This window comes from Mastacembelus armatus, chromosome 8 (genome assembly GCF_900324485.2).
Source record: "Mastacembelus armatus chromosome 8, fMasArm1.2, whole genome shotgun sequence".
Lineage (NCBI taxonomy): Eukaryota > Metazoa > Chordata > Actinopteri > Synbranchiformes > Mastacembelidae > Mastacembelus > Mastacembelus armatus.
The window spans coordinates 21,487,343-21,499,412 of NC_046640.1; the positions used below are offsets into that span (position 1 = coordinate 21,487,343).

Sequence of the window (12,070 nt, forward strand, 5' to 3'; positions counted from 1 at the left end):
ATTACATATTTACTGTAATACAGTGCAGGGGTAGACGTTTTTATACATATCAGTCCTGTGGAAAGATCCTGTGAGTAGGGAGTATCTTCCTTTGAATATAATACACATATAAACCCCAGGAAGTTTATTCATTGCAGTTTCAATAGTGGGTAATAGCTAGTGAGAAACTGATCTATGCAAATGTAAACCAACAGGTTACACATCACAGCCAACATTGCTCATCCCACTAATGCAAACATACAGCCTGATCTCCACCCAACACATACAAATACCACGCTTGGGAAATTCTATGCAATATGTACACCAAACGCCATGTTTTTAAAATGTGCAGTACATCCTCCTAACCTGTTCCAGTCACGCTGCTATGGGAGGCGGTTAAACTCAGGGGCAGGTGTCATGGGACCAGAACATGTGTCCATCGCACACGACGTTGGTGTTTTGTGTGTGTGTGTGTGTGTGTGTGATAATTATATACATTGAGGTGAGGCCAGGCTGGATTATAAATACTGCTTTATTTATATGTACTAGCTATAAGCTTTTACATGTGCTCCCTTTAAATGGACTCAGGTTTTTGTGTATATTGTACTTGTACGAAATCGCTGCCTACTCACATAATGTTTGATTTAATTTGTCTAAACCACTTTGTTTAAGGTATCTCTGTCTTTTTCCTGGCACTGTTTAAGTTTCGAACATAAAGATTTCTGCTATAATACATTCAGTAAAAATCTGCTCTCGTATGAATTCCTGCCAGCACCCTAAAGTCTGCATCTGTGCTTACATTTGAGGCATGTTTTTTTGAAGTAAATATAATCTGTACATTGTTCCATAGTGGTTCTAAAAACGGCTGAGCAGAAACCCTTCATTATGAGCGTGCTGTGTGAGTGCGGTGTGGGCCCACGCAGGGGAAACCAGCAGGCTGCTTGGCTCATCCAGACCATCACAGAGGCCAAGGCCGGGTATGTTTCACTGATCTTGTACTTAACTGAAACCAAAAGTATTGTTATTCCCTCTCTGGTTTCATGTGTGTTTGTCATAAAAAGAGGAGAAAGAAAAGCAGCTCTGGTCCATTAGGAGGCATTTGGTTGGGTTTAAAATTCCTGTGTGCTTCAGTGCTTCACTCTGAAGAAAGTGTTTCATGAGATTAATCACTGGAACAGGGATGAGATAAGGTTCCTAAATTAGTGGGTTGTCGTTTGCTCTGGTTGCAGGGCTTTGGATGAAGGAGCAGTTTTAGCAGTGTGTTGTGTTTCTTATGTCATTTCCTGTGGCTGGAGAAAGAAAAGCGTGTGAAAGTGCAACACAACCTGGTGCATTTAAGCAGCAGCAGAGCAGGTCAGCTGACTCTGGCAGTGCAGACAGACCCATTGTTACAGGAAAAGAATTGCTCAACATTTTGATTGGCTGACGTACGTCCAACATCTGGAACCTATTAAAGTCAGCTCAGCCAGGCGCTCATACACACACACACACACACACACACTCACACTCACACCATCATCATCATCATCATAAAGCATGCATGCTCACACGGTCACACGTTTGCTGTATACATGTCCTGAAGCACGCCATGTGTCACAGTGGGAAAGATATTGGTTGTACAAACAGATGTTCATCTGCACTCTGCACATCCAACTCAATTCACACACCCACACACAAACACACACACATAGTGCCAACTAAGAAGGAAAATACCCAATATGCTTTTGGTATATATGACTCAAATGAAGACTGTTTGAACCTAACTATGCAGATTTAACAATATTTACAATTGAAACCATGTGAACACACACACACACACTGTAGTTTATTTTGACTTAGTCTTACATTCATGTGGATTCATTTATTAGTCCTCAACAAATGTGCTAATTACTCCTGTTGGTAAATGCTTTAGGAAGGTAGAGCCTTTTTAAAATATTAACTCTATGAATTAGTTATGTTTTTAAAAAGCAGGAATAAAAGCATTTCACCAGGAACCACAGCTAAGGAAGTCAGAAGCCACCGACTAAAACACTCTTGCTTTTGGTTTCATCGTATTAACTAATAATGGACAATTACAGAACACACCACCAGTCTTTGGCTATTATAGTTATTGTTTAATACTTTGGTCCTTTATTTACTACATTAAATACATTTACCATGACATGTGAACCTATAATGGTAAAACCAGGCTGTATGGGACTATTATTATATCAATTCACATTATTATATCTGCAGTTTTACTTAGTCTGTCCACATTAAACAAAAACTAGCTGCCATCCCAGAAACAGTCACAACATGGAAATCAAGTTAAATGTTGTTTATGTTGTTTATCATTCAGGCGGTGAAATGTTTGGGACAATTATGTTGGTCTGCACACTCTGATGTTTTATGGTTTGTTCTTTTTTATTTTGTCTGTATCTTTGTGGTGTTTTGTGTGTTTGTGTCAGATTGTGCCTTTAGCGCATAATAAAATCATTACGTTTAATATGCAAATGAGACTAACATTTCACCAGACGTCTAACGAATCACTAAAATCTGACTAAAGCATTTTTGTGGAAAACATTAAATCAAAATCGGGTACCAAATGTAACACCACTTGCGTGAGATCTCAGCTTTCTGTTCCTTGAAGCCAAAACTCTGGATCAAACATCTGGACTCTTTCACAGAAAAGTGCCACAGCTGCCAAGCAGCCAGATATTTTTACATTTTTGTTGATATTCCTTGGAAATCTACAATTTTCTGAATAGTCTCGTCCTCCTTTAATGTTTCCGATGAGCGTTTATTCAAAGTGAAAGGCGAGCTGTGTCATCTCTGGAGAAGGTCGTTTATTTGAACACATGGTTGCTGTTAGGATTATCGTGATTGGCCTTTGAGATTCAGTCTTCTTCACTCTGATCTTTGGAAACGGCTCCAGTGTCCTCGTCTTGTATCAATTGAAGCCAATTATCCTCCTATGCTTTTCCCGGTGTCCTCACTGTGAGTCACATGTTTATCTATGAGTCTCTCACCAGATTTAGGCGGATGCTGCCTTTAATAACTGGAAACAGATCATTGCGGTGTTCAGCTTGAATGAGGTTTAAAGTTCATATGGGATTGGGTTTTGTTTAACTACAAGGTTTTATTGGAAAGCTTGTGAGGGAGATGATTGAGCAGAGCTGCGTTTTGGTTCTGTTTGGACACCAGGGGTTTGAATGAGATGATCCCGCTGCCATGTGTGTGTCATCAGGACTTGAGGGTTCTGGTCGCACATGTAGAGAAAAGCAGGCTGCTCAGTCGAGGCAGTACAACCCGAGACGTGATAGGAAATCTGTCCTTTGAAGTGCACAGGTCATCGGTCACGATTCTCCCAAGATTTTTGTTCTCCCAGTGACGTCCGCCTTCGTCGAGCTCTATAAATATTTGACCCCCTTACTTTGTATGCTGCTAACACCATATAATCGTGTCACGTTACGTGGTATCTGTGGCAGTGTGGTAATTAATGTTGTACTGTGTGGCTTGTCAAAGGAGTCATTAAATCCATAAATCTGTGTGACTGAGAGGCTGTAGGTAAGAGTGTTGAGAGGAATGCTTGTTGCTGCTCCTGTGGATGTCAGGCTGCTGCTAAGTGGATTTATAGAAGCTGATGTTTAAGTATGCCCAGTATTTACAAACAGAAGGACAAGTTTGTGCTTTAAAACATAGGTTTGGATGTAAATGCAGTTCTCCCACACCATAATGAAGCTTTATTTAAGCAGGGAGTCTGAGATCAGATCTCTTTTGCATACAGCCAATAATTAAAACTATCACAAGTATTGTCTTTGGAGTTACGAGCTGTAATCCTAGATTAAGCTCTGATTTTGCTACAGGAACTGACATTAAATAGACATATATTTACCTAATTCTGATATTGATGCTGCTCTCAAAATTGAGAGATACATATGAAGCTACAGCTGCTTAGCGTAGCTTAGCATAAAGACTGGAAACAAAGGGAAACTACTAGCATTCTAAATGTGTGATGGGAAATTACGATAAAGCAGGAATCCCCTGGTGACGTTGGGGTAGGGCTTCCACACATTTCAGGTAGTTTCATGTCAGATTGTGAGATGATTAGAGACTTTGTCAGGTGGGTGAGTGACATTACACCGAATTACTTTTTGGTTTTCCCTTGATGAGTTAGTGCAGATAAAGACTCTGTGTGATTTGACGTCTGCAGAGTAATGAAGAATTGCTGCAGCTTTAAATGTCTCCACTGGTGAAAAAGTCCCCATTTCCTATTTTACGGTAGAAACCCATGAAGTCCAGTGAACCTTCTGGTCTCCAACCTGTGACAGAGTTTGAACGGTTTGCAAGCTGCGACATTGGTATTTCCTCAGGAAACTGGCAGAGAGAGTCAGATGGTGACCTAATTTTGTTATTTGTGGTTTTAGCCTTTTTATATTACTATAAAGGGAAAACATTTTTAAAAGTGTTTCCTTTTCACATTCAGTATTTTATTACTTTTGAACTCCTCTAATGAAACTCGCTTTCCTCAGACACGCCGCCTTTGCCTTCCATTCTCAATTTATGATTTGTCTGCTCCCTTTGGTTCAATTGCTGAACCGAACCAAATCAGAAACATGTGGCCGAGTCCTTTTCAGACAGTGTAGAGGTGTGTCATTTAACGTGACACCTGTTGGAAATATGAAGCATGCTGGTGTTATAGAACTCTGAGCTACCTCCACTGCTGCAGGTTCAACCCTTTTGTACAGAACACCATTGTGGCCGAACGCTGCCATAATCCCACCTCACAGAGGCAGCGTGACGAGGACTAAAAAGAGAAGAACACCAAAGCACAGCCCAAAGCCATCTCCATCAATGAGTCATAAACTGGTGTCACTGTTGGCTCAGTGAGCACAGTGACAAATGTTGGACTGACATGTCTAATGGCAGACACACCTGTGAAGCAGACAGGCTGAGAGCTGAAAACAAAGGGAGGAGTTGTGTTTTCAGACTTGGAGCTTTGTCTTTGTGCCTGAAAAGAAAAAGGGAGAAGATTTCGATGAAGCGTGAAATATTTACACTGTGCAGACCGAGCCCGGCCTAACCACCGCATTATTTACTGCATGTAATGCTCTCAGATCTCGATCAACATGTGTCCTCCCAGTGCTGCAGGGCTCCGAGTCATTTATGTAGGTCAAGACGTCTTGGGTAGCATCAATAACTTTCACTTCCTGGTTGCCAGGTGCTGGCAAACTAAGCAGGTAGAAAGACTCCATACAGCAGTATCACTGATGCAAAGACACAGGTTGGACAGGTCAACAGGTGCAATAATACAATACCGGCCAGGTGTTTTATTTCATACGTTAAAGTTTAAAAGATAATAGTATGGCTTGAGATAGAAAATTGTGCTGTTATTACTTTCCATACTCTTTAACTCTTTAATGCATGTGTCACTTTTTGCTGCAGTTGCAGCACTGGACTGTATGTAAGAGCTGATGTATCGGTACTTTTTGCAAGTTGCAGAGGCCGGTTGTTCTGTTATAGTAACTTAGCAGAGGGTGGAGCAGGTGTTTGATTTTGCACACCACAAAGCATCACACTTTGGTCTTTACTTGTGTTCTCACTTCTTACAAAATAAGAAGGCGGATAAAATAACTTGCTTTTGCAGCAACTGCTATTGAAGTAGTTGATTTTTTTTTTTTTTTTTTTTTTTTTTTCCTACCTAATGCGTCTGCTTGTTACGCAGTGTGTGCATTCACATAAACTTAAAAAATGTTTTAAGGAGTGAAAAATAGCAATCACCTTTTGCTCTGTATGACTTTGACGAGTTACAGTCAACGTCCAATATGAGCAGACTGAGAATACAGATATTTCCTGAGCTGTGAATCATGATGAAGACGTCAAAGTTTCTCCCATTTGATCTATTTCCACCATACCCATTATGTTTGGACTTTTTCCCATGAAATCCCATTTCCTGCAGACCTGTTCTTAAATTAGCAGCTTTGTTCTGTCACTGATATCACTTCTGTCACAGTTTCCCATTAAATCTATTGATTTTACATTTCAGGTAAGAGAAATCAGCCAAACGAGACTCAGTAGTTTCTCCTCTTTCTCCTCTTTAAACATGCATGAGAAGAAATGTGGATTTTTATTTGGACATGATGAATTTCTATAATAAATGGATATTTTCAGTCCTCTGAAAAGAAAAAGGCCTTTCACATAATTAGGGAATTAGCCAGTTTTCCTACAATACACGTAAAATCCACTTTAGTATTATAAGGCTGTTTGATTACTGCTTTCTCTTTGGTTTACTGTGTTTTAGATGGTTATATTTATGCATTGCCACTGGATATTGTGTAATGGGATATTTTATATTGTAATTACTTCTTGATGTATTTTTATATATTAATGGGGATCCAGAGAAATAAACAGATGTTTGTAATGAAACTGATTTGCTTCTTGTCATATTCTTTCTCTGCAGGAGCCTTCATGTCTGTCTGTACGGTGTGGGTTGAATGAGAGTGTGGAGGCTGCGATGGAGGTTTTCCTGGCCCACATGCCTGTCTGCTGAAGGAATGGAGATGTTAACAACATCGCTCTGCTCCAGTCGGAGGTGGGTGGGTGTGTTTGTTCCCATGACTTCACTGTTTGCGGTTATTATTGTACAGTTTTAAGGGCTGTCCACATCTGTTGCATCACAGAGGATGTTTGGCACTACTCCTGACTATATATAACATGTGGATGATTAATGGGTATGTTAATGCCTTGTTGATTTAGTATGCAGGAGGCATTCAAGTAAGAGCTATTAAGTGCTGCAGACTCCAGCGTTTGCTGTAAGACACTTCCTCTTTTAATGCAAAGTCTATTCTTGAACCACCTCACACTGCTTTGCTTTACTGTGAGCATCTTTGCAATCACCACAGTCATTTAAAGTAGTATATAATATAAATTGGGTGGCTCACTGTTGCAGTGGTTTTGCACCCAGGGGCCTTTCTGTGTGGAGTCTGCTTGTTGTCCCTGTGTGGGTTTTCTCCTCCCACAGTCCAAACACATGCAGGTTAGGTTGGTCGGTGACTCTTAAGCTGCTGTAGGTGTGAATGTGAGTGTGTGTCTGTTTAGGGTGGACAGGTGGATATTATAAACAGGCCAAATTCAATGTGAAATTGTACCTAAATGGCAGATTCTGTCTCTGCTGTTCTGGAATGTGTGAAGAGCAGCAGCAGGCAGTAATAGGTGGTTAACCACACAAGGCTTCTCCTTTTGCACAAGATTACAGCAGAGGGGTGGATCTGATGATTACCCTCCCCGCACTACAGGACTTAAAAATAGCTGTTCATCACAGAGGACCCACTTTTAGCCTCCTCCACCCATGGCTATTCCTGCCTCTTTGTCAGTATTTAGGTTCAATTATTACCAAAGCCCTGCTCTGCTCAGAGTCTTGAACTTTGTCCACTGGGATCTTTACAAGTCTTTGTGAAATATGAGATGGAAAATGAAAGGAAGTGGTAACAGTTCATTTTCACAGGAAAGCATTATTTGCTTGTTTTGTTCAGTCTGTGGAGGACTGGAATGATGCCAGGGTCTTTTGACCCATGAGATTTTGGCGCTGATACTTTTGATGCCAAAAATCCCTCATGACACAAGCTCCATGGCATCCACAAAACTGAAACTCTTTCTGTTTCTCTTTGCCTCTTTCTTTTCATTTAGATATGTGAATGTTTACCCTGCTCCAAAGACAAATGGCTTCAGATTCCAGAGAGAGCAGCAAGTAAACACCAACAATCAGAGGTCTGACCCTCAAATCTCCTCAAACAATGTTAAAATTCCCTGATCCTGCTTAGTGTTTGCCGTTTGGCCCAGAGTGACTCGAACAGCCATTACCACTGCATTGTTTCAACTAGTGATACCACTGACAGGCCTTGTGTGTCTAGACAGAGAGATACAGCTATCTAAATTACTGCCAGATCTATTGTAGAGCAGAGTGAGATTCCTGAGCCCATTGTTCCGAGGTCGGTCCGAGGCCTTGATCAGTGCTTCGGGAGCAGATGAAATACCTAAAGAAGGATGTGTGTTTGCTCATTATTGAAAGCTGTTCAGGAAACACATGGCCTGTCTGACCACTGATGAGCCCCCTTCTTTTCCTCTCATTGCACGGGAAATAGGGCAGGTACTTACGGTAAACTGGCCTCCATCCCTGCGGAGCAGCTCTCATTTTGTCCACGACACTATGACGAACAATATTTATTTCACAGTGAAAATGAGACCAAAACTACGTAGGAAGTAGTGAGAACTATGACATATGTAAAAAAAAAAATGGCGTCTTACTGTGTGACCTGCAGCGTGTGTGGAACCACAACCTGCAGCTGCTGATCAGTGAAACCAAATTTGACCCAGTCACCAGGGTCTCAGTCTGGATGGGACTGGATCCAGCTTCGGCAGAGTAACTATGCACTGTTGTGTAAAAACATTAAAATTAAATCCAAAATAAACGCTGTATTACACATAACTTCGGAATTCATGAGAACTGGTGTGTAAACAGACTCACAGGGTAGGTGTAGAAACCACATAGCCTTAGAGTGTAAACAGTTTGCAAATCTGTGGCCTGAGGTTAATCATGAGCAGCAAGAGCCTGAGCAGCTCATAAACAGCCAGTACGCTGGTTTATTTTCTGTTTATGTGGAAACAACAAATGACAGTGTGACTGGGAAACTGGTGATGATGCAGTCTGGCTCCGAGAAGTCCACTCTGAAACAGTTGGACAAGCTTTGTCCTCCTGGAGATAGAGGACGTCACATGTGAGACAGGGCAGAGACAGTGGGCTCAGCCAAAACGAAACTGTTTATTCCTTCACCTTCAGCTGTGGGTCCTCTGCTCTTTGTCTCAGCTCGTAAACGCCACAGTGGTCGACAGCCACGGCGCCTGAGCATGTCCAAAACCTGTTGAGTCAGTAACAGCTGACAAGTAACAGTTTATGGGAAGCAACCAGACTCCTGTTTGCTGGATTTGTTTAGTTATAAGGGTCCACGCTGACACTCAGGGTCCCCAGGGGATGAATCCTTATGACCTGAGACCATGGGAATTATATTGTTGTTTTTTCATGAAGCTTTGTGCTGCACTACCTAAATACACATAACAAACATGACTGTGTTTTTGTAGGTGTGTGTGTAGTCGTAGTTCTGACAGAAGCAAAAGTGACTGTTGTCCATGGGCTTCTTTTGTGTCTATTTTTTAGTTGTGTTGTATGTTATTGTAATCAATGTGTCTTTCTGTCTCTTTTAAATTGCCTTGCATCTGTTTCCTTTTGTAGATAATCACTGGATTAACTTTCCAGTGGAAAAGTTCACAGCCCCTTAATGAATCTTTGATGTAGGGGCCCCCTAAACCCTTGGGTCCCTGGGTCTCTGCATCTAGTCCTGTTCAGTATTCCATCCATGAAGAGCGACAGAGTCCATGTAGGCTGGAGGTTGTGATGGATGGAACTGCAAAAAACGGGACTTTAAAAGAGGAGACAACTTTTTGTTTCAGACTGATAGAGTCAGTATTGTTGCTAAAGTAAGTTATAGTATTTTAATTGTACCTAAATGTGTTTATTCCTGTGAGGTCCGGCTCATGATAACAGTCTACTGAGCCGACCACGAGGTGGAGTAGGGCCCTAATAACCCAGTCTGTGGTCTCGATGACTATCAGCACGACTCCTCCACATGTTCACAGCTCCAGTAGCATGAAGAGGCTGTGCAGACTGTGGCAGCAGCCTTCAGAAAAGGGGGTGCAAGACTAATAAGACCGTCTTGTACCCGGTACCCTACACCCACCCACCGCCAACATGCACGCACATGCTAAGTCCCTTATCATAACTTGTCATCAAACACTCATATCCTCACATTGTCCCAGAGGAAAGCTGACCTCCCAGCTCTAGATATCAACTCCATCCAGCCCTCGTGTTCACCTCCGCCCTCTACGAAAGAAGGGCCATGGGGTGACAGGGCAGAAACTCTGCGGCAAAACTCATTGTAATACGCCGACACAAAGATCCTCTTGTGTATCTGAAAGAGGAATAAACTGCCTTCCTCAGCCTGTCCTCACCACTTCCAGTCTTTGGGACGCAGCTGTGGCCTTGGGTGACGTCTGGGGGTTAGCGGATGGTTTCTGGGGTCGGGGTGGGGGGGTACAGACGGGGGTGTTTGGATAAGCACAGAGCTGAGTCTGGAGAAAACACTGTTCTGCACCATGGAGATGGAACAAAAGGCCGCAGCTCTTTATTAAAAAAAGAACTGTGTACTTTTACTCACTCTGTCGTCTTTTTACTAGGATATTAAAAACACCTCACCACCTCTGGACTCTGAGGACTAAAGAATCCCTCATCACTCCTCTCACTGATGTCCGATATTGTTTCAACATGTCCTTGACCAAAGAAGAAGAGGTGTAACTGACATTTACACAGTTACTTAAAGGAATAATTCACATCTCCAGATTATTGTTTAAAACAACTCAGCCCTTTATGTGTTATAAAGTTGAAAATGTTCTTAATGTCCCGTGATTGGAGGGCTCCCAAGGTGGAAAAATCAGGATCACCCAGGATGCATTGCACCCAGTGCAGGCGGAGGAGACACGAGGCGGAGCAGCTTTGATTAGAAGAGTATCCAGCACTGGAAATAAGGTCCATCATCATCATCGGTCCTTGCATATTTTATTTTAAATAAAACACATCAAACAGCTTCTAATCACCTTAGTTACATAGGACCATGTGCTGGACTGGTGACCTTTCCTGGGTGTACACCACCTCCCACCCAGTGTCAGCTGGGATTGGCTCCAGTGACCAGGAATTAGTTAGTTAAAAAGATCACAGCGGTAAGGATCCATTTATTTTTCCCACGGGCCGTGTGTTACTTCCATGTGTAGCTTTTTAATGGCACCTGCAGTCACTCACATTCCTGAGAGTTGAGTCTGAAGAGAAATGTGCGTGCTGCATTATTGAGGGCATCACTAACCTGCTTTCCTAATCACGAATTGTCACTTTAAATGAATGAGGGCTGTGAGTAAGCATCCTGCCTCGACCTTTCTTTCCGTGCGAGGGCATGTATTTAAAGCCACGCGCTGCTGTGCTGATGTGTGGTAGCTGTGGGTCTCAGGTCAGCTGACAGCAGTGTCACACAGGCATCTTTCGCTGGAAATTGGCACAGCCATTAGAAAGTCATTTCTTGTAAACAGCTGGTGTATCTGCCACAGATGTGAACATTGTTGTACCCAACAATTTGACTTTGAATATGACTTTCTGATTTGACATCAGCTGGCTTTTATAGATACATACCACACTTTAGGAAAACATTTTAGAGAGACTCTTAGTTCCTTCAGAGACTGTAAACAGGGATGCTGGAGCTGGTTTTTGGAAAAAGGTGGACCTCCCATTGTTGGTGAGGAAGAACCATGTGAGCCAGGTCAGCGGTGTGGCTCCCTGCTAGGTTTTTAATAGTTTTTGGACAACAATGGAGGTCTACGGCTCAGACCCATAAGCTGAACCAGGTTCTGGATTCACAGTCAGTGGCCTTATCTTTCAAGATTATATTTGATCTGACAGGTATGAGAAGGTTCCAAAATACCCAGAAAACCTGATTCTGTGTTTCTTGCTGCAGATGATAAGCAGACATTGTGATTCCTGATAAGATAAATCAGACGTCTCCTCATGACCTCTGCCCCCTCACTGTCACTTCTTCTGCCTAATGTCATAGTTACCCACAGCTCATATAACATGACAGGAGGAACTCACGCTCTCTGTTTGCTAAATACAGGGATTACATACTTAAAGAAGCTGTAGTTGATTAATGCTCAGTCAAAGCCTCAGAGATTACGGGGGCCTCTGTCTACAGGGGAAACACTGAGATATCAGCCCAGGGAACAAGAAACAGAACACGGGTCTGAACGGCGTCAGATCATGAAATCTCTGGTTTCACTGGTGATGTAACCCATCGCCTCGCTCTTCGGATTTCTATAATCCTCTGCTGTAAAGTCAACAGGCAGTTTCCTTTCTTAAAACTACCCATAAATTCTTCCCAAAGAGGTCAAATGAGCCAGTATTTCTGTAGAAACAGCAAATTACTACATATTTGTGCAGCAGGACTTTGTTTTTCTTTGTTCC

General features: G+C 42.3%; 1 long non-coding RNA gene across 2 annotated transcripts in view; it reads left to right on the plus strand.

Moving 5' to 3' along the window:
- Positions 1 to 829: 829 nt before the first annotated feature.
- The window catches only part of LOC113140773 (uncharacterized), a 47,762-nt gene continuing 36,521 nt past the window's right edge, over positions 830 to 12,070 (plus strand). For both annotated transcript variants that reach the window (XR_004463134.1, XR_004463135.1), the window contains exons 1-2: positions 830 to 956; positions 6,419 to 6,550. This is a non-coding gene — a long non-coding RNA (uncharacterized LOC113140773). The remainder of the gene's footprint in view (positions 957 to 6,418; positions 6,551 to 12,070) is intronic.